The sequence below is a fragment of the Rutidosis leptorrhynchoides genome, chromosome 1 (genome assembly GCF_046630445.1).
Source record: "Rutidosis leptorrhynchoides isolate AG116_Rl617_1_P2 chromosome 1, CSIRO_AGI_Rlap_v1, whole genome shotgun sequence".
NCBI classification, from domain to species: Eukaryota; Viridiplantae; Streptophyta; class Magnoliopsida; order Asterales; family Asteraceae; genus Rutidosis; species Rutidosis leptorrhynchoides.
Genome location: NC_092333.1, coordinates 197,905,684 through 197,932,982, shown reverse-complemented (window position 1 = coordinate 197,932,982; position 27,299 = coordinate 197,905,684). Strand labels below are relative to the sequence as shown.

Below are 27,299 nucleotides of genomic sequence, written 5' to 3'. Positions count from 1 at the left end.
TGTTTGATATTATGTGATAGATGTCTACCTCTAGAACAAGTCCCATTGACTCACCTAATAATAATGAAGAGTCAAATGTAAATTGGAATGATTCGTGGACTGATTCACAAGTTCCCGAAGAGGAACCGGAAGAAGAGTCGGAACCGGAAGAAGAATCAGAACCGGAAGAAGAATCGGAACCGGAAGAAGAATCGGAACCGGTGGGGGAAATAATAAAACGGTTAAGTAAAAGAGAATCCTCAACCAACCGACCAAGGTTAATTATGGTCAATGGTGTTTCCGCCAAGGAAGCAAAATATTGGGAGGATTACCAATTCTCCGATGAATCGGATTCCGACGAGAATTCCGATGATGTTATAGAAATTACCCCAACTGAATTTAAAAAGGCAAAAGAAAATAATAAGGGAAACGGCATAAAAATAGAGAAATCTAATTCCAACCCCGATGAACTTTATATGTATCGTCAACCCCCGAAGTCCTTAAGTTGTAACAATGACCCGGGAACCTCTAAACCACCAGGTTTTTCTAAACCAATGTGGAAAATTACGGCTCGTATTAGGGGAACATCATATATCCCTAGAAACTTGGCAAAACGAACCAAAACCGAAGAAGAAGAAACAAGCGAGTCGGAATAAGATAGTTGTATTCGTGTGGTGTAATATATGTAATATAGTGTGCTTATGCTTTATGATATATGTAAAAATTGCTTGTATTAATAAGTATTTTTTTTTTTTATGAATCTAACTTTTGTCTATTTTACAGTATAAAAACACAAAATGGATAGACAACCCAATATTTTAAGAGACCTACCCGGAGACATGATTGATGAAATCTTGTCTAGAGTCGGTCAGAATTCCTCGGCACAACTATTTAAGGCGAGATCAGTTTGTAAGACATTCGAAGAACGTTCCAAGAATGATTTGGTTTATAAAAGGCTTTCGTTCGGAAGATGGGGGATATCACATTGGGAAATCCATAAGTTACGATGTGTTTACTTTGACGCATATATTGCGGGGAACCCAAATGCTATTTTACGCAACGGGTTAAGAAATTATTTTGACTCAGTATATCCAAATATAGGACTTCGTGATTTAGAAAAAGCGGCTAACATGCAACATAAAGAAGCATGTTATGCTTACGGGTTAGTAATGTTCGCTTCTCACCAAAGTGAGAACAAGAACATCGGGCTACAACTATTAAACAAAACGTTCCCTCAAGTGACGGAGTCGGTAATTGGGGTAAGAAATGAGGTTTTTAGGTTATTACGAGACTGTTGGTCATTACGTAACCCTCGTCCCTTTGACGACGTTACAACACGCTGTCTTATCAACGGCCATAACGGTTATGTTCCACAAGACCAAGGATGGGAAGTAGTCCTAGTAAAACCAGAATGCATGACTTGTTTCTGGACGTATGAATTACGTGTCTTTATTACCTTTGCTGAACGACTTGTGTACTAGCTAGAATTATCTTCACAACTATCTTGTATCAAAGTTATTGTGTGCTATATTTCATGCTTTATGTAAAATAAGCGGTATTGTAAGTTTGTAAAATATTGTATAAAAGTTTGAACGCGAAATATTATTATAATCAGTTTTTCATATAGAATTGTAGTAGTTGAATTGTATATTAGCTACTAAGTATGAACTTAACGGGTAGGTACTACCCGAATTTAAACTTATAAAACGCTAATATGAAGAAAAAGCTTTTATAAATGAGTTCATATTATGCTACAAAATACTATTAACTACTCTTAATATTCTATATGATTAACTTGTTCCATTTGACTATTTTGAAGGAAATGGCACCGACTACTCGACACACCGTGAATATGAATGAAGAGGAATTCCGTACTTTTCTAGCTTCAAACATAGCCGCAGTACAGGCTGCGCTATATACCAACAATAACCTTGGATCTGGCAGTACAGGAAATCGTGTAGGATGCACCTACAAAGAATTCACTGCCTGCAAACCTTTGGAATTTGATGGAACCGAAGGACCGATCGGATTGAAACGGTGGACCGAGAAGGTTGAATCGGTGTTTTCCATAAGTAAGTGTACTGAAGAGGACAAAGTGAAGTACGCTACGCATACCTTCACAGGTTCTGCGTTAACATGGTGGAATACCTATCTAGAGCAAGTGGGACAAGATGATGCGTACGCACTACCGTGGTCAGCATTCAAGCACTTGATGAACGAGAAGTACCGTCCCAGAACCGAGGTCAATAAGCTCAAGACAGAACTTAGAGGGTTACGAACCCAAGGATTTGATATTACCACGTACGAAAGATGATTCACAGAATTGTGCCTATTGTGTCCGGGAGCGTTCGAAGATGAGGAAGAGAAGATCGACGCGTTTGTGAAAGGATTACCGGAAAGAATCCAAGAAGATATAAGTTCACACGAGCCCGCCTCCATACAACAGGCATGTAGAATGGCTCACAAACTAGTGAACCAGATTGAAGAAAGAATTAAAGAACAGACTGCTGAAGAGGCCAATGTGAAGCAAGTCAAAAGAAAGTGGGAGGAAAACGGTGATAAGAATCGCCAATACAGCAACAACAGCAATTACAACAATAATCGCAACAATTATCCCAACAATCGCAACTACAACAAACGGCCCAACAACAACAACAACAACAACAACAGCAACTACAACAATCATCCTAACAACAATAATAACCGCAACAACAACAACAATCAGAAGCAGCTATGCCAAAGGTGTGAAAAGAATCACTCGGGGTTCTGCACCAAATTTTGCAACAAGTGTAAAAGAAATGGTCATAGCGCGGCGAAGTGTGAGGTCTACGGACCAGGGGTTAATAGAACGAAAGGAACAAATGGTGTCGGAACGAGTAATGGCGGAGCAAGTAGTGTCGGAGCAAGTTATGCCAATGTAGTTTGTTATAAATGTGGAAAACCGGGCCACATTATTAGAAATTGCCCGAACCAGGAGAACACGAATGGACAAGGTCGTGGAAGAGTTTTCAATATTAATGCGGCAGAGGCACAGGAAGACCCGGAGCTTGTTACGGGTACGTTTCTTATTGACAATAAATCTGCTTACGTTTTATTTGATTCGGGTGCGGATAGAAGCTATATGAGTAGAGATTTTTGTGCTAAATTAAGTTGTCCATTGACGCCTTTGGATAGTAAATTTTTACTCGAATTAGCAAATGGTAAATTAATTTCAGCAGATAATATATGTCGGAATCGAGAAATTAAACTGGTTAGCGAAACATTTAAGATTGATTTGATACCAGTAGAGTTAGGGAGTTTTGATGTGATAATCGGTATGGACTGGTTGAAAGAAGTGAAAGCAGAGATCGTCTGTTACAAAAATGCAATTCGCATTATACGAGAAAAAGGAAAACCCTTAATGGTGTACGGAGAAAAGGGCAACACGAAGCTACATCTTATTAGTAATTTGAAGGCACAAAAACTAATAAGAAAAGGTTGCTATGCTGTTCTAGCACACGTCGAGAAAGTACAAACTGAAGAAAAGAGCATCAATGATGTTCCCATTGCAAAAGAATTTCCCGATGTATTTCCGAAAGAATTACCGGGATTACCCCCACATCGATCCGTTGAATTTCAAATAGATCTTGTACCAGGAGCTGCACCAATAGCTCGTGCTCCTTACAGACTTGCACCCAGCGAGATGAAAGAACTGCAAAGCCAATTACAAGAACTTTTAGAGCGTGGTTTCATTCGACCAAGCACATCACCGTGGGGAGCTCCTGTTTTGTTTGTCAAGAAGAAAGATGGTACATTCAGGTTGTGTATCGACTACCGAGAGTTGAACAAACTTACCATCAAGAACCGCTACCCACTACCGAGAATCGACGACTTATTTGATCAACTACAAGGCTCGTCTGTTTATTCAAAGATTGACTTACGTTCCGGGTATCATCAAATGCGGGTGAAAGAAGATGATATTCCAAAGACTGCTTTCAGAACACGTTACGGTCATTACGAGTTTATGGTCATGCCGTTTGGTTTAACTAATGCACCAGCTGTGTTCATGGACCTTATGAACCGAGTGTGTGGACCATACCTTGACAAGTTTGTCATCGTTTTCATTGATGACATACTTATTTACTCAAAGAATGACCAAGAACACGGTGAACATTTGAGAAAGGTGTTAGAAGTATTGAGGAAGGAAGAATTGTACGCTAAGTTTTCAAAGTGTGCATTTTGGTTGGAAGAAGTTCAATTCCTCGGTCACATAGTGAACAAAGAAGGTATTAAGGTGGATCCAGCAAAGATAGAAACTGTTGAAAAGTGGGAAACACCGAAAACTCCGAAACACGTACGCCAGTTTTTAGGACTAGCTGGTTACTACAGAAGGTTCATCCAAGACTTTTCCAGAATAGCAAAACCCTTGACTGCATTAACGCATAAAGGGAAGAAATTTGAATGGAATGATGAACAAGAGAAAGCGTTTCAGTTATTGAAGAAAAAGCTAACTACGGCACCTATATTGTCATTGCCTGAAGGGAATGATGATTTTGTGATTTATTGTGACGCATCAAAGCAAGGTCTCGGTTGTGTATTAATGCAACGAACGAAGGTGATTGCTTATGCGTCTAGACAATTGAAGATTCACGAACAAAATTATACGACGCATGATTTGGAATTAGGTGCGGTTGTTTTTGCATTAAAGACTTGGAGGCACTACTTATATGGGGTCAAAAGTATTATATATACCGACCACAAAAGTCTTCAACACATATTTAATCAGAAACAACTGAATATGAGGCAGCGTAGGTGGATTGAATTATTGAATGATTACGACTTTGAGATTCGTTACCACCCGGGAAAGGCAAATGTGGTAGCCGATGCCTTGAGCAGGAAGGACAGAGAACCCATTCGAGTAAAATCTATGAATATAATGATTCATAATAACCTTACTACTCAAATAAAGGAGGCGCAACAAGGAGTTTTAAAAGAAGGAAATTTAAAGGATGAAATACCCAAAGGATCGGAGAAGCATCTTAATATTCGGGAAGACGGAACCCGGTATAGGGCTGAAAGGATTTGGGTACCAAAATTTGGAGATATGAGAGAAATGGTACTTAGAGAAGCTCATAAAACCAGATACTCAATACATCCTGGAACGGGGAAGATGTACAAGGATCTCAAGAAACATTTTTGGTGGCCGGGTATGAAAGCCGATGTTGCTAAATATGTAGGAGAATGTTTGACGTGTTCTAAGGTCAAAGCTGAGCATCAGAAACCATCAGGTCTACTTCAACAACCCGAAATCCCGGAATGGAAATGGGAAAACATTACCATGGATTTCATCACTAAATTGCCAAGGACTGCAAGTGGTTTTGATACTATTTGGGTAATAGTTGATCGTCTCACCAAATCAGCACACTTCCTGCCAATAAGAGAAGATGACAAGATGGAGAAGTTAGCACGACTGTATTTGAAGGAAGTCGTCTCCAGACATGGAATACCAATCTCTATTATCTCTGATAGGGATGGCAGATTTATTTCAAGATTCTGGCAGACATTACAGCAAGCATTAGGAACTCGTCTAGACATGAGTACTGCCTATCATCCACAAACCGATGGGCAGAGCGAAAGGACGATACAAACGCTTGAAGACATGCTACGAGCATGTGTTATTGATTTCGGAAACAGTTGGGATCGACATCTACCGTTAGCAGAATTTTCCTACAACAACAGCTACCATTCAAGCATTGAGATGGCGCCGTTTGAAGCACTTTATGGTAGAAAGTGCAGGTCTCCGATTTGTTGGAGTGAAGTGGGGGATAGACAGATTACGGGTCCGGAGATTATACAAGAAACTACCGAGAAGATCATCCAAATTCAACAACGGTTGAAAACTGCCCAAAGTCGACAAAAGAGCTACGCTGACATTAAAAGAAAAGATATAGAATTTGAAATTGGAGAGATGGTCATGCTTAAAGTTGCACCTTGGAAAGGCGTTGTTCGATTTGGTAAACGAGGGAAATTAAATCCAAGGTATATTGGACCATTCAAGATTATTGATCGTGTCGGACCAGTAGCTTACCGACTAGAGTTACCTCAACAACTCGCGGCTGTACATAACACTTTCCACGTCTCGAATTTGAAGAAATGTTTTGCTAAAGAAGATCTCACTATTCCGTTAGATGAAATCCAAATCAACGAAAAACTTCAATTCATCGAAGAACCTGTCGAAATAATGGATCGTGAGGTTAAAAGACTTAAGCAAAACAAGATACCAATTGTTAAGGTTCGATGGAATGCTCGTAGAGGACCCGAGTTCACCTGGGAGCGTGAAGATCAGATGAAGAAGAAATACCCGCATCTATTTCCAGAAGATTCGTCAACACCTTCAACAGCTTAAAATTTCGGGACGAAATTTATTTAACGGGTAGGTACTGTAGTGACCCGAACTTTTCCATGTTTATATATATTAATTGAGATTGATATTTACATGATTAAACGTTTCCAACATGTTAAGCAATCAAACTTGTTAAGACTTGATTAATTGAAATAGGTTTCATATAGACAATTGACTACCCAAGTTGACCGGTGATTCACGAACGTTAAAACTTGTAAAAACTATATGATGACATATATATGGTTATATATATAGTTAACATGATATTATGATAAGTAAACATATCATTAAGTATATTAACAATGAACTACATATGTAAAAACAAGACTACTAACTTAATGATTTTTAAACGAGACATATATGTAACGATTATCGTTGTAACGACATTTAAATGTATATATATCATATTAAGATATATTAATATATCATAATATTATGATAATATAATAATTTAACATCTCATTAGATATAATAAACAATGGGTTAACAACATTAATTGAGATCGTTAACTTAAAGGTTTCAAAACAACACTTACATGTAACGACTAACGATGACTTAACGACTCCGTTAAAATGTATATACATGTAGTGTATTTAGATGTATTAAAATACTTTTGGAAGACTTCAAGACATATATCGAAACACTCATACTTAACGAAAATGGTTACAGTTACTTTCCCATTCTTTTCTTTCATCAAGAATTCTAGTCGTATTCTTACCCGTATTATACACAGCTTCAAAACGTACTTACTATGGGTATATACCAATAGGAACTAGCATGGGATTCCACTCTTGATTATGTCATGTATGACTAATCAATTTTAACTTCTACCATGAGCTAGTCAACTAACTAGAACTCCTTTTAACCCCACTCACCACTCACCAATTAACACTCATCATTCACTCCATTTCACTTCCAAATCTCTTTCTAATTCTCTCTCAACACACCCACACTATTATGAACGTATTTTTCCAGTAGTTAATCATCATCTTCATCAAAAATCACTTCAAGAATCAAGCTATAATCATCATAGGAAGAACACTTCAAGAATACTTCAAAAATCCCTTCAAGTTTACTAATTTACTTCCAAGCTTTCTAATCCATTCCAAGTAATCATCTAAGATCAAGAAACCTTTGTTATATACAGTAGGTTATCTTTCTTATTCAAGGTAATATTCATATTCAAACTTTGATTCAATTTCTATAACTATAAACTATCTTAATTCGAGCAAAAATCTTACTTGAACTTGTTTTTGTGTCATGATCCTACTTCAAGAACTTTCAAGCCATCCAAGATCCTTTGAAGCTAGATCATTTCTTGTCACTTCCAGTAGGTTTACCTACTAAACTTGAGGTAGTAATGATGTTCATAACATCATTCGATTCATATATATAAAACTATCTTATTCGAAGGTTTAAACTCGTAATCACTAGAACATAGTTTAGTTAATTCTAAACTTGTTCGCAAACAAAAGTTAATCCTTCTAACTTGACTTTTAAAATTAACTAAACACATGTTCTATATCTATATGATATGCTAACTTAATGATTTAAAACCTGGAAACACGAAAAACACCGTAAAACCGGATTTACGCCGTCGTAGTAACACCGCGGGCTGTTTTGGGTTAGTTAATTAAAAACTATGATAAACTTTGATTTAAAACTTGTTATTCTGAGAAAATGATTTTTATTATGAACATGAAACTATATCCAAAAATTATGGTTAAACTCAAAGTGGAAGTATGTTTTCTAAAATGGTCATCTAGACGTCGTTCTTTCGACTGAAATGACTACCTTTACAAAAACGACTTGTAACTTATTTTTCCGACTATAAACCTATACTTTTTCTGTGTAGATTCATAAAATACAGTTCAATATGAAACCATAGCAATTTGATTCATTCAAAACGGATTTAAAATGAAGAAGTTATGGGTAAAACAAGATTGGATAATTTTTATCATTTTAGCTACGTGAAAATTGGTAACAAATCTATTCCAACCATAACTTAATCAACTTGTATTGTATATTATGTAATCTTGAGATACCATAGACACGTATACAATGTTTCGACCTATCATGTCGACACATCTATATATATTTCGGAACAACCATAGACACTCTATATGTGAATGTTGGAGTTAGCTATACAGGGTTGAGGTTGATTCCAAAATATATATAGTTTGAGTTGTGATCAATACTGAGATACGTATACACTGGGTCGTGGATTGATTCAAGATAATATTTATTGATTTATTTCTGTACATCTAACTGTGGACAACTAGTTGTAGGTTACTAACGAGGACATCTGACTTAATAAACTTAAAACATCAAAATATATTAAAAGTGTTGTAAATATATTTTGAACATACTTTAATATATATGTATATATTGTTATAGGTTCGTGAATCAACAGTGGCCAAGTCTTACTTCTCGACGAAGTAAAAATCTGTGAAAGTGAGTTATAGTCCCATTTTTAAAATCTAATATTTTTGGGATGAGAATACATGCAGGTTTTATAAATGATTTACAAAATAGACACAAGTACGTGAAACTACATTCTATGGTTGAATTATCGAAATCGAATATGCCCCTTTTTATTAAGTCTGGTAATCTAAGAATTAGGGAACAGACACCCTAATTGACGCGAATCCTAAAGATAGATCTATTGGGCCTAACAAACCCCATCCAAAGTACCGGATGCTTTAGTACTTCGAAATTATATCATATCCGAAGGGTGTCCCGGAATGATGGGGATATTCTTATATATGCATCTTGTTATTGTCGGTTACCAGGTGTTCACCATATGAATGATTTTTATCTCTATGTATGGGATGTGTATTGAAATATGAAATCTTGTGGTCTATTATTATGATTTGATATATATAGGTTAAACCTATAACTCACCAACATTTTTGTTGACGTTTTAAGCATGTTTATTCTCAGGTGATTATTAAGAGCTTCCGCTGTCGCATACTTAAATAAGGACGAGATTTGGAGTCCATGCTTGTATGATATTGTGTAAAAACTGCATTCAAGAAACTTATTTTGTTGTAACATATTTGTATTGTAAACCATTATGTAATGGTCGTGTGTAAACAGGATATTTTAGATTATCATTATTTGATAATCTACGTAAAGCTTTTTAAACCTTTATTGATGAAATAAAGGTTATGGTTTGTTTTAAAATGAATGCAGTCTTTGAAAAACGTCTCATATAGAGGTCAAAACCTCGCAACGAAATCAATTAATATGGAACGTTTTTAATCAATAAGAACGGGACATTTCAGCATGCTCACACATGATTTCTCATCATGGAAAAATTGTCGGATACCCGACCCGACCTCGTTGAATTTTACTTTGACCAAGTTTGACTTTTAGTCAAACTTAACCAAATGTTTATACGATCGTTCTAGCATGCTTTTATACTTGATTCTTGCATGAAACTTGACAACGTGATTCACATGCTATATATTCGAGTCGTAACTAGCCATATGACTAATTGAACACATTTCACCCGACCATGTGTCGTAACCAGTTAATTGATACAACTTACTTGTTTAGGTCAAGGCTAAACAACTTTCATGCACACGTTTACTTTGTGAAATACATTTATACTCGTGCACTCGAGGTGAGATCATAGTCCCACCTTTTCAATTACTTTTATACTTTTAAATCGTGGGCTGAGAAACATATACATTACATACTTATATACATTTCATATGTATATATACTTTTCATACTTTTATACTTAAATGCGAATACAGAAGCAAAGATACATACGAGTTAGAACAAAAATCCTCAAGTTCAATTACCATTAGTTACACTCGTAGGGTGTAAGCGAGAACTTATGTTGTGTGGCCATACGGGTTTGACGAACCCTCATCTGACGGATGAAACGTATTTTCAGGGTATAGTGTAGGTTCTAACACTATTATGCAGAGGTAAGATTCAGTTAAGTCTTGGTAATTGAGTGCTCGTGATACAAACAACATCCTTTGGGATGTATACACTTGATATTCACTTTATACTAAATCTTATGGTTCACAAACAACATCTTTTGAGATGTATACGCTTGATACAAACACATCTTTAGAGATGTATACGCTTTGATACTAAACCTTGTGGTTCAAAAACATACTTTTACAAATACACTTATGATCTCACCAACGTTTTTCGTTGACAGTTTTCTACATGTTTTCTCAGGTTCATACTTGGCTATTTGATACATGCTTCCGCATACACTTATACTTGTTTGGGGTCAAGCATACATGCATACACTCTGATTACTTGTTTGGAGTCAAACATACATACTTACGCTATTTATAGCAACAGTGATTTTAAACTTATTATGTCGCAAGTTATTTCATTTATACTTTATAACTTTTGTAAACTTAAACTTGTTGTCGAACCGTTTGTAAACTAACTTTGTAAGTCTTATACGTTTCAAATGAATGCGACATAATTTTTGGTCAAACGAGTCTCATATAGGGACTACAACCACGTAATGGGACCTAAGTTAGCGGCGCCGTAAATGACGATTTTGTCGGGTCGCTACATTTTCCGCCTCGCACGGGGCACTCATTTTCTCAGGACCGGCCCTGCTTTTATGGATTCATTTACAAACTATTCCGTATTAATTTTTGAAGAAACTATAATGTTACAGCCTCAAGAAGCTATGATAAAAGATCTTGAATATACATTCAATAAGGGTCGCAAATTTAAAAAAGAAAATATGACATTCAAATCAACTGATATTCCTTACAAGAATTGTATCTAAGCTCCATGTAATTAAAGCAAATCTAACACATCGTATTTCAAAGGGAATAACAATATATTATGTTGATGGTAACGATATTGTCACTAATACTGATATGGATGATGAAATCGATACGTGCTTCTTATTTACTTCATCTTCGCAAAAAATCATATCACGTAAGATGCACGTAAAGTGTTTGATGAAATATCTGAAAGAAAACATTGATCATGACATCAGGCAGGAGCAAGATGCACCTTGCGTCCTTGCGTCCCCGGGGCAAGGTCGCAAGAGGCACCTTGCGTCCACTGGGAAGCAAGGTCACAAAACAGGAACATTGCACCATTGCGCGGCCAAATTGTCAACTTTTGTTTTTTTATGGGTTCTAAGTCAAAAAATGGGGGGGGGGGGGGGGGGGGGCGGGAAATAGGTATTTTAGTGATAATCCCAATTGTGAAGACTGAACACAATCGTATGTATATCGTATTCGTATTTTCATATAACATAGTAATAAAATAATAATAACAAATGGAGTATATAATATATGAAAATTTCTAATGAGAGCCCTAAATGCTGCCTTTAAACCATTCAGATATGCATCAAACAATTGTACACTCAATATAACTACCTACTTCTTACATAAAACCACCTACATGTACCACTTATTTATGCATATATTTATTTTTTAATGACAACCTTTGGAGTTGTCATTAGAAAAGTTCATAAGAATCGTCAATCCTCTTAAACGTATCCATATCGTATCTTTTGTGTTTCAAAAACCATCCATCATTCAGCCTAGTCGTAGTATGATTACTTACCCACTATCAATTAAAGACTTGGTTACATAACCAAAAAGCCCTCTTAAGAAACATGTTTGTCAAAAGCATATCATTATCTTCAGACTGGATCTTTTCGTTAAATGTACGCAATGGCGGAGCTAGTAGGGATGTTTGGGGGTGTCAAGCATCCCCTAATCATGTTTCTGTATACACTATATAATTTGTATTTCAATGGAGAAAAAATATTTTCAAGATTCAAGCATCCCCTATAGTTTGCTTTTCAAAAAATCGAGAGTTCAGAATTCTACTTTAATGGAGTTTTTTAGTTCAATTGTAGATGGTGGATGAGGAAGATGACACAAGTACCAATATCTTTATTATATTTCAGTTTCCACTCTCCTATTTTTACCTATAGATCATTTCGGTCCTCTTAAAGTTTGCTATTTAATTATCAATCCCTAGTTAAAGTTAATTTTCTCCTTAAAAATTGTTATAGACTTTATACTCCGTAAATTTTTTGGACTTGTATCAGTTAGTTCCTGTCTCCACTTTCTAATATTTATTTATTTAATATCATCAAAATGTATTTACTCCCTAAGTTTTACGGAGTATAATATAAGCCTCTAATTAAAATTTATTTTTCCCCTTAACGTTATATTATACACATATCTAATGAAGAATATAGTGATTTAAGCGTGTAATTACGATAAAGAGTTAAAGACGATTCACTAATTTTGTGAGTCTAGTTCTAGTCTATGGAGTAATTGTTTTTCTTTTCAAAGTTTCTTTAGCTCATTAAACCTTTATTGTTTATATATATTTAACTTTATTATTATAACCATTTTTTTTTCTCAAAAACCTACATATTTTCCTCTAAAATCATCAAATTTTGTTCAAAATTCTCCAAAATTTACCCGAAAACCTTCATAATTTGCCTAAAAGCCTCTATTTTTTGCCCAAAAACCTCCATATTTTGACTAAAAAATTGATACGGTTTTAATTTTTTTTGCCCCCGGTGAAAAAAAATACTGCTTCCGCCACTGTCCGTAAGCATCCCCTATTCTGTATTCCTGGCTTCGCCTCTGAATGTACGTAGCATGTTTGTCTAAGATAAACTTTAGCGTGGTCCTAGACATATGCTACTTTATTTATACGAAACAAATATGAAGCCGATTTATTTGAATCGATTCACCATTAAATCAATCGAGAACTAATAATCAATAAAACAGTGTCATCTTAATACTAGTACTAGTCATTAAAAGGAATTCAAAACACCAACATTCACATTCACACTCAAGTCTAAACAAAAACAAAACAAGAACTAAAATTATATAATTAAAAAAATAATAAAAATAAAAAATAAAAGCGAAAAGTTTAACATGATGAGCAGTCATTTCATTTAAATTCTCTAACAAATTCATTCGGACATGAGTTTTAGTCACATCTCACCCAGACACCCACACACTTGCATGATAAACCATCTAACGTAACCAAATTAACATTACAACCATCCATCCAATCCAACTAAACGTTAAAAGACATCGAAAATACTCGTATGTATATGGTTTATTTATGCCCAAAGAAGAGGAGATGACTTTTAACGCACATCCTTAAATAGAATCCTGCATATCAAAAAACAATGTATTTATTAAACTTCCACATAAGATGTACAGAGTAGTATATATGGTTAATCCATCCATCCAGCTAAAGATTAAAAGACATCCAAAAACACAACCAGATGACCACCTAATTAATTAAGATATGTCTAAGAGATAGAGGCTACTTCATGGTTGGTTGCTTTTTGTTTAAAACTCAACTTACAACCACCCGTGGTTTAAAATGATTTACATCCTCAACGGGATCTAGATGACAATGGGGGCTAGTCAGAAATTTAGGTAAGGGGTTAATTTTAATACATGAGAGGACATATCAAATATGCTGTTGTTAACCACTGCACACCAAGGCAACTAGGCAAGGCAAGGCAACAACAAACTTTTTGGTCCATATTTTTGGAACTTGATAAATAAATACAAATATTTGAAACGGTCAAAATGTTTACATTATGATCATCATATTTTGACCAATCATTTTTAGCCAAGTTCTAAAACTGACATTTACCCATTCATTGACACAAATATAAACCCTAATAATGCAACCCATTTCAGAGTGTATAGGTCAAAATTGCCACCTCCATTTATTATAAGACACTTGCAGCTCAACATTATGAAGATAGACAATGGCACGGTGCCATTAATGAGTAATGACCCCCGTATAGAAAACAAACATTGTTGAGATAAAAAAAATATGATTTTAATATCCTGACTAATAAATCAACGTTTGTCTACAAAACAAATCAATAATCCAAAAAGATCTTTCCACAAATGTGTTCCATACTTACTACTACTTTAAATGACAACTTATAGCCCCAATGAAAATGTTTAAAATTAAACAAACTAAACGCAGTCAACTATCAATTCAGCTAAGAAAAAACAAAAAAAAAAAAAAAAAAAAAAAACACCAAATTAGGATCCGATTAGAAACTAACCACATAAAAAAGCAATTTCTGTCAGTACAAGTGAAACTGCAAATATAGATATAGATATATAAAATACAGATGACAAAAAAGTGTTAAAAAAGATTTGAACCGAAACAAGACTGTGTATTTTTGTGCGGCCATATGGGGGTCAATTTGGGTTATATTTATCTAGAATGGGTCACATATATAATATAGCTTGATAGTTAAATAAAGAACATGTCATAACAAGCTAATTGTTACGATATAACACAAAAAAATTGTTTAGATGAAGATTAATTAAAAAATACTAAAGAAAGACTGAAGATAATACTAACAAACACTAGAACACAAAATAGAAAGCTTGCGCTGATTGGTTATAATAATAATAATAATAATAATAATAATAATAATAATAATAATAATAATAATAATAATAATAATAATAAAGACACATAATAGCAATAATAATAATAATATTTATTATAACCACAACAAACAATAATGATAAATAATATTTATATACATATAAATTCCCGTAAATGGTGTCACCTCCTCATTGGTCAATGCCCAACGTTAACAGTACCCCATCTTATTCTTTACTTACTTGGACTCCTCGCTGAATCTGTTGTACCCATATTTTCAATTGTCCTATTTGGTGTCAAAAAACGATTGGCTAATTTGTCGGACTTCACTGCTGAATGAAAAAATAAAATAAAATAAAAAAAATAAATAAATACAAACTCCCAGATTTCTTTCAACACCACCATCAAAGATCTTCCATTCCAACCACCACCCATAATCTTCCCTACACCATCATTCACCATGTTTTCACCCGTTTCCCTATGTGAGAAAATAGGATTTCGAACCCGTTATCCTCCAAAGTCGTCTAAAAAAATTAGGGCTTACGGTTCTTGTGATTTTGCGACGGCGACTGTAGGCTTCCTGGCGATTTCTTCGACAACCATTGATCTACGCGTCACTATTTAGTAACGACCTTCCTTGACAGTTAACAAAATTGCGTTTTTTGGTAATTTTTCTGATGTGCCATCGTTCGTTGTGGCGATAGCCATTTTTCGTGTAACGAATTCATAAAGGTAACTTGATTTTATAGTCTTCTCATTTACTATTTTTTGCGTTTTGCTGATTAAATCTACAATTTGTATGCATATGCCTTATTTGTGACAGTGAATCAAGTTGTTAGTTAACGTATGTGTTTGTCGTTGCTAAAGTTAATTGGCTTTTATATCTTCTCATCTACTAATTTTTTCTTTTTGCTGTTTAAATATAAAATTTGTATGCATTTGCCTTATTTGTAATACAGAATCAAGTTGTTAGTTGTCATACTGCACTGCAGTAACATTGGGTTGGCTGAATGAGTCTGATGATTAATCAAGAAAATGACATGTTTTTTGTAGTTAAATAATAAACTGGTGATTTTTTTTTTTTTTTTTTTTGTTTTGTTATGGTGGCTTTATCCTACTTTCTAAGTAGTGTAAGTGGTTTTACTTTCTAATTGGTTACAGAAGATGGTGTTCTCATTGTAGAAACTGTTTTGTAAACCCGAACCGTACTACCTAACCCGTTAAAAGTAACTTCTCTGACCCGTTAAACTTATTATTTTCCAAAGCCGTCTTAAAAAAAGTAGGGCTTATGGTTCTTGAAATTTTGCGATGGCGATTGGCAGTGCAACATCTAATTTGTAGGCATGCTCAATCATGTTTTGTTGATTAGGGTCCGTGTATTGCCAACAAAACATTCAACTTGCAACTATACCCAATCGCTGTCTTTGGACATAACAGCCCCTCAGTGGAATTTGGGTGCCATTTTCGAACATGGTAGCAGCTGCTTTGCTAAATGATTGAAAGTGTACACTTTTGCAGGATTGACAGCACTGTTATTTGTTTACTGACTATGTTTAATGCTACTTGCAGTTCCCATTTTTCTAAAAATAAAGGCTATGATGGTAAGTACGTGGGGAACTTGGCCGAGCATCAGAAAGAATGTATTTGCATCTTGATGGGGCGAGCTAAAGGTTGCAGCCATAGCTATTCGTGATCCCTTGCTTCGCTTTGTATATATATCTGAGCCTCCTCCTCTTTTTTTTTCTTCTTATAAATCTTTCTTGCGTTTGTTAAAGAGATGTAGTATACAACAACTGGTGGTTATTTACAGGTATCTTCTCCATATGTTTAACTTTTTTAAGGTTTAGTCATGTTTAATATTGCTATGCATAAGTAGCCTTACTATTATTTTCTTGGTTCAATAATGTGTTGCTAAAAAATGACACTATAAAATTTGCAAATCGAGATGTTCTTTCAAATTGACAAAATTTAACTTTAAAGTTAATGTTGGTAAGCAACCATTATTGAAAGTTTATTTGTCCAACTTAAAAAGCAGGTTATTTCGTTTAACAACCTTCATTAAATATTAATTGTTCTATGATGATTATATGTGTAGACTGATATGTCAAGTAAATTGATGATTCAATATGGTGAATTTAGCTTCCATTTGAAAGGTATTGACTTTACCCATTCAAATTGTTTATGTATTATGAAGATTGTGACTTAATTTTAATTCAGAATTGCAGTTGCTCTTGCTTTGAAAAGCAGAAAAATAAACATAAATTTTTTCTACAGTGCATCATGTGTAATTTAGTCTTATGGTTCATCATTTCATTTTCTTCTATGGTAACTTAAGTATTTGTGCTCTTTATAATTATCTTAATGTGTTTGCTTCTGTGTTGTTACTGACCATGAGTTTATTCTGGCATCTGCATTTGTGGGGGGCATTTTAGCAATGAAGTTCATCTTTTCAAGTACTAAATAACATGATGCCATGTTAAAAAGGCCAAGAATATTTGGTAGTAGTGAATGTTTTGCTGTCTGGCTGTCGAACATAAAAGTAAGGGATCACCTAACGAACGGACGAGCTCAAAGAGGTAATATATCGTATTGTCTGTTGTCACCAAATTTATTTACGTATGGTTATATATTGCAATCACTCAAAGACAACAGATGATATCTTCATAAAAATGACGTCGAATCATTCAGAGGTATTTTTTTACCGAATACAAGCAACAAATTCCACAAACATAACTGCAGGAGCAGAAAAGAAGACTCCTCAATGATCCAGGTAGCTCTCAAAGGCCTCACAAATATACACTACTGCAGGTACGCACGAACAGCAGCCCAATATGAAAAAAGACTGACTTCACCGAAGATAGTGACCTTTTTTTTGTATCCACCATCTCCATATGAGGGGATGCTTTTGGAACAATCTGCTATCCTTTTGTTTGAACTTCCTTTTGGACAACCATGTTGTGACAACATCCTTTTGTATAACCATGCTATAAACATATGCAATAGAATGTGTCGCAACTATCCTTTTTAAACAATGATGTATTGAAACAGTTCGTCATAAACCGCAGCAACGCGCGGACCAGAAAACTAGTTATATTAAAAAGGGGAATTAGTGTTACCATCATCAAGACAACTAGGACAAAGAAGGCGGCGGCAGCAGCAGCAGCAGAAACAAGGATAAGACGTGTACCTACGTACCTACTTGTTAAGGCCGTCTGTAGAATACAACTTCCAATCATCGAGATCATTCCAACGATTAATAAATTTAACCATACGAAAATATTTATAATCATCAAACTCTTTCAAATTCACGGATAAGATTTTGTAAACCTCATCACTAGTCATGTCGGAGAACACTTTATCAATGACTTTCAGCATCACATCTACAAGGCTTCTTGACTCCAAATTCACAGCAGCCTGAAAGAAAAACAAACAGAAGCAAATTTATTATTAAATTTAAAAAAAATGGTCACTAATAAACAAGAATAGAACATAATAAAAGAATGGCTGGCAGGCAAGCAGGGAGGGAGGGAGGCACTTGTGTGTCAAATTATAAATTGATTATTATTATCATCCATAAATGAAATGAATAAATCCTTACTAGGTTTTAAGGTTAAGAATGGCAGGCAGGCAGGCAGGCATATGAAGAGAAGAAATCAAACAATTTCGGAATAAGCTTCTTCTTTTAAGTAGTAATGTGATTATGATAATAATTAATTATTACAATTATAATTATAATTATGACTAATTCAGAACTTAATTGAAAGAACGTACCTGTCACTTGTCTCGATTTCCATCAGCGAAAGAGTGTGGAACGATCGATTGATTTAGGGTTGATTGTTGAAGATGGTAGCTTAAGATAGATTTTGTTTGACTCACTGGAATTGTTGTTGGTGAACAGAAGAAAGACGCAAGGCTAGGACCGCTAGGTGGATTTCTAATTGTGGGATTTTAGTTGATGGGCTTGTAAATTCTTGTAATTGACTATCGGCCTAACGAACTCCTTGGGCTAAATTAGTTACCTGGGCCTACATATCGTTGATCATCATTATTATCATTATCATCATTAATCATCTTTAAAGGGTGAACACAATCAATCGTATATATCATACCATACTAGATGACAAAGCCCGCCAGGGTGAACACAATCGTATAAATAAATCATACCATACTAAGGTAAAGTCAAATATATTTTAATATCCAAATTAAGAACAACCTATATTGGTACAAGTTTCATGATTTTGTCCCTCATATCAACCATAGTAATTTATTATTGTAAAATGGAAAATGATGATAAAACCAAATTAAACTATATGTAGGAGGTTGCTAATTTGATCAATATCATGAAATATGCGTGTAACTTTTGTGGTGTTTAGAGCAATTTTCCATGTTCGCCACCACCGTCCGCCATGAACCGCCACCAACTCCAGCGAGATCAAAAACACCAAGAACAAGCTCCTCCGTGCGAACGAGATCCAAAATCATGCGATTGATCAAGAGTACAAACGAATGAGGATGTTATTTCGTGCGAATAATGTGTAATCTTGGCAAATTTTGAAAGCGAAAAGAGGTAATATTCGTATAGGTGTTTGAAGAAGAAAAAGGCACGAGTTGCAGAAAAGACAAATTAGTCAGGGGTAATATTCCAAATTTGAAGAACCTGTAGGCTGGTCCCCATCCGACTTAACGAACCTTGTTAATGGCTGTTAGCCTGAAGGAGTGCACACACATGTAACTGGTCACCAATAGCATACATTAGAACACGTTTTGAAAGTATGTGACTGGTATTTTTCTGAGTATATAACCTACATTGAAACAAAAATGAATGTATAAAGTTATTTGGTAGCTTAAACCCTTTATGAAACTCTAATTGTACAGCATGTGCGGAGCTACATTTTATATTGGTTTGATATAGCGATAATGATAAATGATAATTGTGTTATGATTCATACTTTCTGATTTGATGTGTTGATGTGTATTTCGACGCTTATAAAATAAATAACACATTCCTTTTTTAAAATACACCAAAAAACACACATGTATATATCTCTCCGTTGTTTTTTTCCCTTAGTTATAAGTTTATGTACACAATAATGACTAGCTCAAAAACATTGCTAGTCATATTGTGTATGATATTGAGCATGTTGTAGCTGAAGCTAAAAAAATTTCTTTTTGTTTGGTGACTCGTTGGTTGATAGCGGCAAAAAGGCCTACTTGGTTACCCTTGCACGAGCCGATTCACCTCTTTATGGGATCGATTATCCCACTCAGCGTGCTACGGGCCGGCTTACCAATGGATATAACCTTGCTAGCCCATCAGTTGAATTTTTTTTCTTATTTAGGCTGCGTTTGATAAAACATAATTATTTTGCGTTGAATGGGTCATAATATGAAAGATTCAAAGTCTCTGAAAAAACTTCGTATTGAATGAATATAAGTTGTTTTGATAATCATCTTGAATGAACGATATGAATTGGACATAATTACGTGTTACAAGAATAAAAAAAATCAATATATTTGTTTGTTAAGTGTTAGATATGATTTGAGGATGATGTTACAAAAAAATTAGGCGTAATGGTTAAGAGAATGTTTCAGCTCTGAATGGTGAGTGTTGAATCATTCAACATCAACTGACATTCAGATGTCAGAAACAAATGCATTGAATGCATTTAAGCATTCAATAATGAACTATTCAATTAAGAGGTAATCAAATACCCTTAGTCTTAGTCTCTTGTAATATATCAATTATTATTATTATAAAACTCAAAACCCTAATTGTTAATTTCATTTTTTTTAATTATTCATGGTGGATGTTGTTATAGCTCAAGTCCATGACCAATTACTCGTTATAGATTGCTAGATTGCGTTGTTTGTGCACTTATTGTAAAATTCAATTTTCGAATCTGACCTAAATCATATGTATATATGAAACAGTAAATAATATGTATTTAGATGAAAATTTATTAAAAATTTATTAAGTTTGCTCGCAAGAATCACTAGATTTCGTTAAGAATTGCTCCCGTTATACTTATTTGAAGTTTTGATTTGTTTATGCATGGAATTTGAATTTTCTGAGCAAAATACTTTATGGTTGAGAATATGAATTGTTTACCAACTAAAATATAATTAAAAATCGGTCAATTTAGACTTAAGAATCATGTGAATCGGATTCGTAATGCTCATGATATGTTAGTTTGTTTGTTTACGACTACTTTTGTTGATCAACAATTAAAATTGATGCAAACGACTATTTTAAATTAACTTCTGGAATATAAAATTTTGATTTTTGGAAAGTACATGATTAGTACTTCACTTTTCATGCAGATTATGCATGCTAATTGTTCCTAGATGTTTAAATAATTGTGTCCGAAAATGACTACCTGAATAGAGTCAAATCTGTCTCGTATGCACAAAGTTTGGTCTAACATGAACTAGATGTTGATTAGAGATTTGGCCTTCTGATATGTTGATATTTGGATGATAAGAAGCATGTTAAATTTGTATGTCAGCATCTGAAACCTTATACATTGTGTGCTACATGCCTCATAAAATGATGTGTCTGGATTCTGTCCAAATCAGAACACTTGACTTTCGTGCTAAAACTGTACACATTGGCAAAACAAAAATCTTAGATCTTTTTACCAATTAAACTTTGGGATGTTAGTGATCATCACCCACTGGCCATGTGTCAATTACATTTTTTTAGAATAAATTATAATGAAACAAAACTGTTGCGCGTGCAGAAACTGAGTTGGTAAAAATCGTATGTAACTTAAGTTATGGAAATCATTTGAAGGCATGGCTAGTGTGATGCCTCGTACAAAACAATCGTGTACGAATCATCAACAACAGGATCATTACAAGGTTAAGTACTATATGCTGTAATTAAAGAAGTTGCATTCACGATAAAAAGGTGATGTCATAACCGACATCAAATGTTTTACATTTCAAAAGCATGCTTCACTAAGTAGAAGCAAATAATAAGTGTATGTGACCACAATGGTCGTTACAAGTCATAGTTCAAAAGTACGAATGTTTGAATGCAAAGTAAAGTAGTTCATGCGTGGACAACTCTAAGCAGCGGGTGTCTACAGCACAACAAGTAAGACAGCGGAAGCAACCTCAAGCACCTGAGAAATACATGCTTAAAAACGTCAACACAAAGGTTGGTGAGCTATAGTTTAAGTATAACAGTATGTAAGGTAGGCCACGAGATTTCAGTGCTACAAAGAGCGTTTCAAAACAGTATGATAAAGTATATGTTAACCGTGGGCACTCGGTAACTAACTTAACATTTATACCCCCTGAAAGTACACTTGGCAAGTGCGTATATCTACGAAGTATTAAACACTCGTTAAATGCTAGCGCTACTAGCCCGAGTGGGGATGTCAAACCCTATGGATCCATATCTAAGATTCGCGTTCACGGTTCAAAAACCAATGATTAAACGTTACCGAGCTAAAGGGAATGTTTATGCCGTTGTATAACCCACACATATATAAGTTTAAGTACTCGTGCCTAGTATGTAAAACATAAAATCCGCATGTATTCTCAGTTCCCAAAATAAGTTAAAGTAAAAAAGGGAATGCTATAACTCACAATGATATGTAGCGGTAAAGTAGTAGTCGGGAAAGGTGTGCAAGTAAACGGTCCGAGGTCCTCAACCTAAGTCAAATAGTACTAAGTCAGTAAATCGTCTTAATAGGTTTAAAAGTATGTATTTAAGGTCTTAAGGGTCATCATCATTCATCATTAAACAAAAGGCGTAAAGTAAGTTTCGTTTATGAAAGTAGTTTTCAACAAAGTCTGACTTCAGTCAGTCACCACGGCCTCTACCCTTACTGAATTAAGGTGAGACCAGTGGCCATGGCTCCGTTTATGAGTCCCTTAAGTGTGGTAAAATTTACAGAAGCAAACTCGTCTTGGTTTGACCGTGGCGACGGTCTAAGTGCGAGTAGGTCAGAAATTTCTGCACAACGTTAAAGGACATAGTAACGATCGGAGGGCCATAAATCCTAAACCGTAACTCGGATTAAGACGAGTCCTATATGAAAAGTTATCTACTCGAAAAGATCTATCTAAAAATCAAGGTTAGAACATCCCAGGTCTACTGGTATGTTCCAGAAGCATCAGGTCATAAAGTTTTGGACAGAAACAGTAAGTTTAAAAGGGTTCCGGTGGTCTTGGTGCTTGATGTTCATCATGGTTCTCATCCTTGATGCATATAGCTTCAAGTGTACAACTCATTGATGTATCTACATCATCTTAACCAAGTCTTGACCATCATAACCCTAGTGCAAGTCTAAGACATGAAGCACAACTCACTTAAGAGTTGCATGTAGTTTGATGAATCAAAGTTACATCAAAGTCTTAGGTTTGACACTTACATGGACTTTAAAGCTAATTACAAGTTACAAACTTGAAAGTAAACTAACTAATCAAGATCATAAGTAGTAGAACATAGTTCTTAGTTTGATCTTGAAGATCCAAGACTCAAAAGTCTACATCCAAAGTTATATTTAAAGAAAACTTATTTGTGTGTTCTTGAACTTTCAAGGTTAACTTAATTTGTTCAAGAGATATGAGATCAAGACTAACTTGTAGTATTTGACCATATAAACTAACTACATGAAATTAAAGTGCATAAATTGAAGAAGTAAACTTAAATAAACAAGAAAAGGTTCATGGTTGTTCATACTTTAAAGATTCAAACCAAAGTTTGATCTTTAGAAAGTAAACTTTAAAGTTTACTTCATGAGCTTCAAGTATGTCTTTAATCAACACATGGAACTTGCAACTTTTGAAACAATTGAAGTAGAATCATAAACTAGTGAGTTTATGTTCTTGTGTTCATGAACTTACAAGATAATAGAAGAACCAAAACTAGAAAGTTAGGTTCTTGAAAGCTAGTAAGTAACTACAACAACAAGATGAAACAAGTAACAACAACAAACAAGAAATCAAACAAGCAAGTAACAAAAGATGATGATGATGATTTAGTGTGTATATAATTCGGTTTCTAACAAGAAAAGAAGAAGAGAAAGAGCTTGAAAGAACACTCACACTTGAGAGCAAAAGATGAGAGGATGTTTGAGAGAAAAGTGAGTGTGTGTGTGTAAATGAAAGAGTAATATGAATACTAGTGAGTATGTAGTGTAAAAAAAATTCAAAACACCACTAAATGGCCACCAAGGCCGACGGCTTTTGGAGTGGGGGAGGGGGAAAGAGTTTGTTTGTTGGTTACATGGATGAAAAGTCTTAAAAGTTGGATACTTGGTGTTAGTTCATGGGGATTAGATGATAACTAGATTCTCATGTGACAAAACTAACTAGTTACATTTACAAGTACTACTTACATGACTAAGTGGGCTAGTCAAGTCCATTTAAAAGGTAGGGTGGGCTTGGAAGCCCAATAACATAAGTCCATTTACTTTAAACAAGCCCAAGTTCAATAATTCACAAGTTAAACCAATTAAAGTCCAAGTAACTAACTAGTCACCATAGTTAATTAAAATGATTAATAAAATTAATCATGAATGCAAATAATATCTAGAAATATTATTCGTGAAAGTTCCGGGTGTCACAAAGACGTTTCGGGCACTTAAAAGTCAAGTACGGGCAATCATAGCAACATGTAAATGTAATAACATACATTCGTTTAACCACACATATTAATAATAGTAATTATTAATAAATAAATGTTGGAAATTCTAGGGTCGTTACATTACCCACCTGTTGAAGAAAATTTTGTCCCGAAATTTAAGCTGAGGTAGATGGAGGAGTCGGGAAAAGGTGAGGATACTTCCGCATCATTTGATCCTCTCGCTCCCAAGTAAACTCAGGTCCTCGTTTAGCATTCCATCGCACTCGAACGATCGGAATCTTGTTGTGTTTCAAAGTTTTGATCTCACGATCCATGATCTCAACAGGTTCTTCCACAAAGTGAAGTTTGTCTTCAATCGTAAGTTCCTCAAGTGGTATGATAAGTTCCGGTGCAGCAAGACACTTCTTCAAGTTTGACACATAGAAGGTAGGATGAACTGAGCTCAATTGTGCTGGTAGATCCAAACGGTATGCAACGGGTCCAACACGTTCCAAGATTTCAAAAGGACCAATGTATCGTGGGTTTAACTTTCCACGTTTTCCAAAGTGAATCACACCTTTCCAAGGTGCAACCTTCAACATTACACGATCACCAACGTTGAATTCAAAGTCCTTACGTTTAAGATCGACATAACTCTTCTGATGATCGCGGGCAGTCTTAAGTCTAGCTTGAATCAGAGCAATCTTCTCCGTTGTTTCATGGACTACCTCGGGTCCGGTGATTTGATTTTCGCCTACTTCAGCCCAACAAATAGGAGATCGGCACTTACGGCCATACAATGCTTCAAAAGGTGCAGCATTAATGCTAGAGTGATAACTGTTGTTGTACGAGAATTCGGTGAGTGGCAAATGCCTTTCCCAGGCCTTTCCGAAATCAATGACACATGCACGCAACATGTCCTCCAATGTCTGGATCGTTCGTTCACTTTGCCCGTCAGTCTGGGGATGATAAGCAGTGCTCATGTCGAGACGAGTTCCCATGGCTTCTTGCAAAGCAAAACGGGGATCACGATCTGAGATGATCGATAAAGGTACACCATGAAGAGATACAACCTCTTTGATGTATAACTGAGCAAGTCTTTCCATTGTATCAGTTACCTTCATCGCTAGAAAGTGTGCAGATTTGGTAAGGCGGTCAACAATAACCCAAATAGTATCGTATCCGCCCGCCGTCTTTGGTAGCTTGGTGATGAAATCCATTGTTATCCGTTCCCACTTCCATTGTGGGATTTCTGGTTGTTGAAGTAAACCAGAAGGTCTCTGATGCTCGGCTTTAACCTTCGAGCAAGTCAAACACTTACCAACATAAGTCGCAACGTCCTTCTTGAGATTCGGCCACCAATACTGTTCTTTGAGGTCGTGGTACATCTTGCCTGCACCGGGGTGAATCGAATATCTCGATTTGTGTGCTTCATCAAGTATCAGGTTTCGTAGATCTCCATAAAGAGGTACACAAATTCTTCCGGCATAACATCAGAGTCCAGACTCCCTAACCTCGAATCGAGAGACAAGTATGTTCAAATGTTCGTGAGATATATTCTCCTCCTTGAGAGCCTCATCTTGGGCTACTCTGATCTGGCTGTTGAGGTTCGAATGGATGGTGATGTTCAGAGCCCTAACACGAAGAGGTGCCGTCCTCTCCTTTCTGCTTAAAGCTTCAGCTACAACATTGGCCTTGCCAGGGTGATAACGGAGTTCACAATCGTAGTCGTTGAGCATCTCGATCCATCGACGTTGTCTCATATTCAGTTGCTTCTGATCAAAGATGTGCTGGAGACTCTTGTGATCGGTGAATATAGTGCTCTTAGTTCCATACAAATAATGTCTCCATAATTTGAGCGCAAAGACAACGGCTCCGAGTTCAAGATCATGCGTAGTGTAGTTCCGCTCGTGAATCTTCAATTGGCGGGAGGCATAGGCAATAACCTTTGATCGTTGCATCAGTACACAACCAAAACCACTCTTCGATGCATCACAATAAATAACAAAGTCGTCACTGCCTTCAGGAAGTGATAGGATAGGTGCGGTGGTTAACTTCTTCTTCAAAGTTTGAAACGCTGATTCGTGTGCGAGTTCCCAAATGAACTTCTTGCCCTTGTGAGTCAGTGCGGTCAAAGGACGCGCAATCAGAGAAAATCCTTCGATGAATCTTCGGTAATAACCGGCGAGACCTAGGAATTGGCAAATATGCGTCGGAGTAGTGGGGGTCTCCCACTTGCTGATAGCTTCAATCTTGGCGGGGTCAACTTTGATACCCTGGTCGCTCACAACATGACCCAGAAACTGGACTTCCTTCAACCAAAATTCACACTTGGAGAATTTGGCGTAAAGTTTCTCTTGTCTTAAGAGTTCAAGCACTAATCGGAGGTGTTGCTCATGTTCTTCTTCGCTCTTAGAGTAGATGAGGATATCATCTATGAAGACGATAACAAACTTGTCCAAGTAAGGCTTGCAGACACGATTCATGAGGTCCATGAACACGGCAGGTGCATTTGTCAAACCGAATGGCATCACGAGAAACTCATAATGACCATAACGGGTCCTGAATGCAGTTTTCATCACGTCACTTTCCTTCACCCTCAGCTGGTGATATCCGAATCGTAAATCGATCTTTGAATAAACGCTCGATCCTTGTAGTTGATTAAAAAGATCGTCAATTCGTGGAAGAGGATACCGATTCTTGATAGTCAATTTGGTGAGTTCACGGTAGTCGATACACATACGGAAGGATCCATCCTTCTTCTTCACAAACAACACAGGTGCGCCCCAAGGCGAGAAACTTGGTTGGATAAACCCACGGTCTAACAGCTCTTGTAGTTGACTCTGTAATTCTTGCATCTCGGAAGGTGCGAGTCTATAAGGTGCGCGAGCTACAGGTGCAGCTCCTGGCACTAAATCAATCTGAAACTCTACTACTCTCTGCGGCGGC

The 27,299-nt window shown here is 35.8% G+C and overlaps 1 long non-coding RNA gene across 1 annotated transcript; it reads left to right on the top strand.

Moving 5' to 3' along the window:
• Nucleotides 1–15,181: 15,181 nt before the first annotated feature.
• LOC139867825 (uncharacterized) lies at nt 15,182–19,249 on the top strand. Its single transcript, XR_011765932.1, has 4 exons — nt 15,182–15,502; nt 16,340–16,580; nt 16,866–16,923; nt 17,203–19,249. It is a non-coding gene; the product is annotated as an uncharacterized lncRNA (long non-coding RNA).
• The last annotated feature ends 8,050 nt before the right edge of the window (nt 19,250–27,299 follow it).